This window comes from Clarias gariepinus, chromosome 6, assembly GCF_024256425.1.
Source record: "Clarias gariepinus isolate MV-2021 ecotype Netherlands chromosome 6, CGAR_prim_01v2, whole genome shotgun sequence".
Lineage (NCBI taxonomy): Eukaryota > Metazoa > Chordata > Actinopteri > Siluriformes > Clariidae > Clarias > Clarias gariepinus.
Genome location: NC_071105.1, coordinates 40,058,454 through 40,065,166, shown reverse-complemented (window position 1 = coordinate 40,065,166; position 6,713 = coordinate 40,058,454).

Below are 6,713 nucleotides of genomic sequence, written 5' to 3'. Positions count from 1 at the left end.
ACTCTGTTACTATGCAAAATGAGAGAAATCCTTAAACCTTATTTATCACCTAAATTTCCTCATTCTTAAGTCCTTAACTTAAACCTGGTACGTATTATCCAGTTGAGGTTGTTTTGTAGCTTCTTTAAGCCCCGCCCCTCAGTGTTGGAAGACAAAATTGGAAGTGAAGTTTATTTGAAATTGTAATGATGTATTTTATTGTTTCATTCATCAATTCTCAATATTTAAATAATCTTTAACAACCACGTTTTGACGTGTTAATGACTACGACTAGACTCGACCTGCACCTTATCGTTTTCATAATTAGATTAATTAAATAAATAAATAACTAAATAAGTGAAAGAGTCATCGTGATCTGCAGTTCTCTCACACATTAGGTGGGCTCCACTTACCTGAAACCTTTAAACAGTGTTAAACTAAATAAACTTTTTATTTCTTAAGAAACGTGAAAATTCTTTAAACATCAAAATTCTTGAGTTGACGTAACTTACGCTGGGTATTAAAAGTCTTTAAATGGCAAATAAGTGAGAGGGAAGAAATAAGTAAACAAACCACAACTGGATGTAAATAAATAAACAAACCGCAACAAATCAAACTACAAACTCGGATCGACTTACGAACGCAGGGCGTCTGATTTAATGCACTAGAAATAAAATCTGCTAGTAATAATAAGCTAGCTCAGGCTACTCTCACTAATATCACAGTAGATTGTATTGAAGTATTTGAAGAGACGAAATTATAACCCTAAAGACACATCACTTATCATTTATTATAACCGTTAAGTTTTAATTCAGTCTAATTTTTTGTAATTTTGTGTTGCTGTTTGAACATGTCCAACTGTTTGGTTAAAAATAATGTTTATGTGAAATATTTAATCCAGTTTTAAAGCATTTAAACCAGTACAGACGCAAACTAAACACCTCCAGAGATCGGACACGTCCTCGGCTGATCAGGGTTTTTCAGTAAATTCACAAAATTACTCCCGTCCGCTGTCCTGTTGCAGAGCAGGAACTCTTTCAGTGTGTTGTAATTTCGCTAATAGTGCACAGGCTGTGGTAAAATCCTGGTACTTTTATTTTTAAATACCAAAAACAATTAAATAAATAAATGAAAATATATATACATGTATATATGTATATACAGTATATAGAAGCTACGTTACTGTAATGCTGGTGTTTAAAGCTAAAGGCTAACCGTCTCGCTGATGTTTCCCCTCACGTGTTAAATGTCGACTGCATGCAGGAGTGCCTTCTTCTGTAAAAAAGAAGTATTAATGTCGGGCCCCTTTTAGTCTGATCGTCGTCCAGGGGCCCTTGTTTGTCCGTTCCCTCCGTTTCGAAAGGGGAAGCTGCGTGAACAGGTATCGCACCGGGACGCGTCTCAAACCGAAGAAAAGCTGTCGACTTTTTTTTTTGTTCTTGTCGTCAACTCGAATCAAGCGACCTCGTCACGGCCTGGGCGTGAAACTGCCTTTTTCCAATCTCAAAACCACAAGTCCACTGTGTAAAAGTCGCACTTCACCTCGTCTTTCCGAAGCCCAGGAAGCGTTCTAACCACACCAGCAAGAAATAAATCCCAGCTTCACTCGCTCTCTGGCAGCTCGTTTCTGTTCGAACCCAGGCATTTCAGCCAATCCGAATTTCCGCTCCGTTCGAAGACGAAACGAGCAATACGAACATTCAAATTCTCCGACGCGAAACGTTTCGTACTTAATACTTGATAAAAAATTGCCGCAAAAATATTTTGCACATGTTGCTCTTACTCTACAAGACAATACAGATGGGCATTTCGACTCACTTTACTGATTCAGTTCCTTTAAACTACCTGTTTAAGTGAATCGAGGTGTGATTTAAACATTAAATATTCAATATATAAACACGCGCACGCACAATTAATAAATAATAAGGTTCTTCTTGTTTTAGTGCGCAAATAAAAAAAATAGAAAAAAATGAGAAGAAGCACTGATTCGTTCATTATGTTTTGCGAATCACTTTAAGGAGTCATTTAGAAGGAATGAATCTTTCTTAGCGAATCACTCGTCACTAAAAGACACGCGTTTTGTTTTATTCTATGTTTTGCATTTTAATTTTTGTCCAAAATTCCCATTATTGTTTTATTTTTTACTGCTTTGACATTTTCAGACAAAAAAAAAGAAGTTTTTAATTTTAAACAAATTATATATAAAACATATCAAACAAACCACAATACTTGAACCAGAGATTGCCAATAATGTAATGTAATGTGAATCATTGCTCTGTTGTTTTTTTTGTTTTTTTTAAGTGAGCATTAATCACAGAAAGATTTGTTAATGGATGTATTGTACTGTTTATTTCTTTATTATTATTATTTTTATTATTAGTGTAATCCAGCCTTGCACTGTTTTCTCTTCACTCACTCCGCTAATCAAAAAAAAACATAAAAAAAGAAAAAAAAAGATGAGCGAAGATGTTAATGTGTTAATGTTTACTCAAGGATTTGTCTTATTGTTTTTTGTTTAGTTTTTTTCCTGTAAAATGTTTAAACATTAATGTCGATCATACTGTTCATCGTTAGCAGGAGGTTTGCACCATTGAGTTTTAATGATTAAATTTTAAAAGAACAAAAAATATATAAATAAATAAAAATCAAGGAGAGAAAAGAACAGAAAAAAAAGACTTTTCCAGAACTGTTGTGTTGTAAATGGTTCTGACCGTGTGCTCGCGATTCTTTGTAATTTGCTAATGGAACCTTTTTATTCGCGCATAAAAAAAAATCAGATTGATTCATGTTCAGAGGTGCCTACTGTTTTTGTAGTTTGTACAATTTAACATTTTTAATTTGGTTCCTTTCTTGTTCCTCCTTGTGACGTTTACAGCAACCGGTTTATGTGAGGTTTTGTTTTCAGAAGTAATTTTACTAAAGACAGTTTTACCTTCCATGAAAAAACGAACGACTTAAAAAAAAAAAAAACACAAAAACAAATGCAGACGATATTTTCCGAAGCGTTTTATTGACTTTTATTTTTCTTGTTGTTCGTTGTTCTATGCCTTTATGCATCTCGTGAAAGCAGCGATTTGTGATAATTGTTTTGGTTTTCATTTATCAAACGGACCTGGCTACTTTTCTCAGGAAGACGAGAGTTCCAGATTTCCTTACGTTTCACTTTTCTAATGTTTAACATTATCATGAGTTGTGTTTGTTTTTTTGTTTTTTTGATGTTTTATGTTGTCATTTTTTTTTTTATTCATGAGGTATTAATAGAAATCCAGCTTTACGCACTGAAGGATGTGGATTTCGGAGAATATCTCCTGTATTTTAATCCGTAGCAGAAAAACCATTTACCAAATATTTTAGTCTTGTATCGATTTGTTTTTCTTCTTATTCCTCGAGGTTTAGCGCTTTACATTTAATATTTTATAATTATGCATCGCTTTATGTTCAGATGTAGTTTTTACATGATACGTGTGAAGGTAGTTAAAGGACCTGTTTTTGTTTTTTTTAAGGTAGAACGTTGGTCTTTTTCTTGTTGTCGTCGTTGTTGTTTTTTTTAAAGAACAAGGTCCTCTGGAAAGAGACGCTTCCGTTTTCTGTTGGCCTCCTGGTTGCTTTCTGGATCAAAACAAAACTCTAGAGTTTCTAGTTTTTGGTAAAAGTTTCACTTTTTTTGGGGGGGTGGTCGGTTATAGGGGTGTGTGTATAAAGGGTTTATAAATACAGATAATACAAGTGTGCCTTGAATCGCACACTACATATTACTTTATGTCTGTTTAAAAATCAATAAAAAAATATTGTTAAAAGAAAATTCCAGGGGCTTTAGTTTAAGCAAAAACCTGTTTCAGGAAAAGTGAAACTCCATCGACAAAGATTCCAATTCCAGTTCTGGAAAAGTGGCTACACTAAAGATTTTGCTCTTTTTTTCCCCAAAATTTGTTAGTTCTGGAGTAAAGCTTTTGATTTTTCTAAGAAGGTTTTCTGTTAGTTTATGGTGTTTAAGTTTAAAAAGGTAAAATTTCTACATGGATTTTCTGGTCTTGAAAAGTGCAGAGTTTCTAGAGCCTGAGGTTTGGGGGCAAAAAACAGGACTTTTTTCTGGAAAATGCAGATGCAGGTGTTTTTGAGCTGCAGTTGTAGAAAACTGGGAGACTCTCTGAGATTTTTGTATTTTGGAAACATTTCTAGAAAATGCCCTTTTTTAAATCATTGTTGTTTTTTTAGATCGTTTACAAAAGTAGTTTCAAATTAAAATTAAAAACAAAAAATACAAAAGCTTTGATTCTAAAAAAGCCTGAAGTTCAGAGAACAGTAGATGTTTTTTTTTTTTGTTTTTGTTTTTTTTATTAAATGCTGTTGTTTTGAAAAGTCTTGACCTTCCTGGGACTTTGATCCAAAACCTAGAAATTCTAGAGTCCTGGTTTTGTAACTGCAGATGGTCTGGTGTTTTGGGAGGCGAGCGTGAATCATCATGGGAAGGATTGTGAATCTATGCACAAACTGGCGGGGGGTTAAGTCCAGATCTGATGTGTGTATGGTGGGGGGGAAGGGGCGGGGGGGATCGTTTCACTGTAATGAATTTAGACGTAGAATTTCCACATCATCTGCATTTAAAGAATTTTTTTCCCTCCTCACTGATTAAACTAAGCACTGTGGACTTTCCTGGGTGAGTCTGAGACCTTCAGGGGGTGTGTGTGGACTCCCAGACCGGGATTTACTTTGCTGTCTGTTGTTTATAAATGTTAAAAATCATGGCTGTACCGGGGTTCAGAAATGTTTCTGGCTTTTAAACGCGCCTCGTTCTCCTTATAGAATGTGATTGTTCATTACTTGCACCGGAGAAACGATCTTTCCATGAGGTATGAGCATTTTCTCTGCCTGTATTAATAAAAAGTGATGATTTTGTTTCAAACATTGTGTGAGTAATCAGTTTATTTATTTATTCATTTATTTTATTTATTTATTTTTTATTCCTGTGCGTGCCGCAGCGCTCGTGTCCCATGTCTGCTCTCTGTCAATGATATCTATCAGGTTTCATGCAAATCCAGAACATCTGTAAGCGCATCATCATTACACAGCCTTTTTTTTTTTTTTTTTTTTTTTAATCAATGCAAATCTCACCAGGATGCTTCTTCTCATCAACTGTGAGGATTTATTTTATTATTATTTAATTAAAATGTTTCAGCTAAAGCAGGTGAAGGAGAGGTGAGGTCGAGATTTTCAGGATGGTAGATTTAACACATCAATGAAGCTCACAATCTACATCAGTATTGTGTACTGTAAATGCCACGCGCCAATTTGAAATCTTTAATCACAACATGGATTGAGGCGTGACAAATGTTAAGTATTTCCATATACTGTGTCCTCAGTGTACAGTGAGGTCAGTAAGTGTTTGATCACCCTGTGATTTTGCAAGTTCTCTTACTTAGAAATCATGGAGGGTCTACACTTTTCAGAATAGGTGCATTTCCACTGTGAGAGACAGAATCTAAAAAGAAAAATCCGGAAATCACATTGTATGATTTTTTTTTTTTTTTACAGTTTATTTGTGAATTACTGTGTTAAATAAGTATTTGATCACTTGCTTATCAGCCACATTTCTGACCCTCAAAGACCTGTTATTTTGCCTTTAAATAGTCCATATACTTCTTACGGAGTCACTCCTTGGTTTTCCTGGCTGTGTGCTTTGGGTCATTGTCATGTTGGAAGACCCAGCCTCGACCCATCTTTAATGCTCTGACTGAGGGAAGGAGGTTTTTGCCCAATATGTCACAATACATGGCCCTGTTCATCCTCTCCTCAATACAGTGCAATCGTCCTGTCCCCTGTGCAGAAAAACACCCCCAGAGCATGATGCTTCCAGCCCCATGCTTCACTGTAGGTATGGTATTATTGGGATGATACTCATCATTCTTCTTTCCCCAAAGACGGCGAATGGAGTTAAGACCAAGAAGTTCTACTTTGGTCTCATCTGACCACAGGACTTTCTCCCATGCCTCCTTTGGATCATCCATATGGTCCCTGGCAAACTTCAGACGGACCTGGACATGGGCTGACTTAAGCAGGGGAACCTTCCATAAGATGCAAGATTTTAAACCATGACGTCTTAGTGTATTACTGATAGTAGCCTTGGAAACGATGGTCCCAGCTCTCTTCACGGCATTGACCAGCTCCTCCCGTGTAGTTCTGGGCTGATTCTTCACCATTCTTAGCATCATTGATACCCCATGTATCTACTTAGACTTTGGCTGATTGTGGGGTGCACAGGTGTCTTTATGACAGTTAACGACCTCAAACAGGTGCTACTAACCCCTTCATGATTTCTAAGTAGGGGAACTTGCAAAATCACAGGGTGATCAAATACTTATTGACCTCACTGTATGTACATACATATACACACTACCAGTCAAAAGTTTGTACTCTCCTTACTCTAACTCCATGGCTGTTCCTGATGTTTATTTCTCTCTACACTGTAAAACAGTACTGAAGGCGTTTATTATCCAAAACACACAATAATACACAATAATCTCCTCTGAACAGTTGATATTGAGATGTTTATCTGCTCCTTCTGCTCTGTAAAGCTTCATAACGGCTCTAATCTGAGGTGCTGGTTGTTAATTGGTGATTTCTGAGGCTGGTGACTCTAAATGAACTTCTCCTCTGCAGCAGAGCTCAGTTTTGGTCTTGTTCTCCTGGGAAGGTCTTCATGAGAGACAGTTTCATCATCATGGAGCTTGATGGGT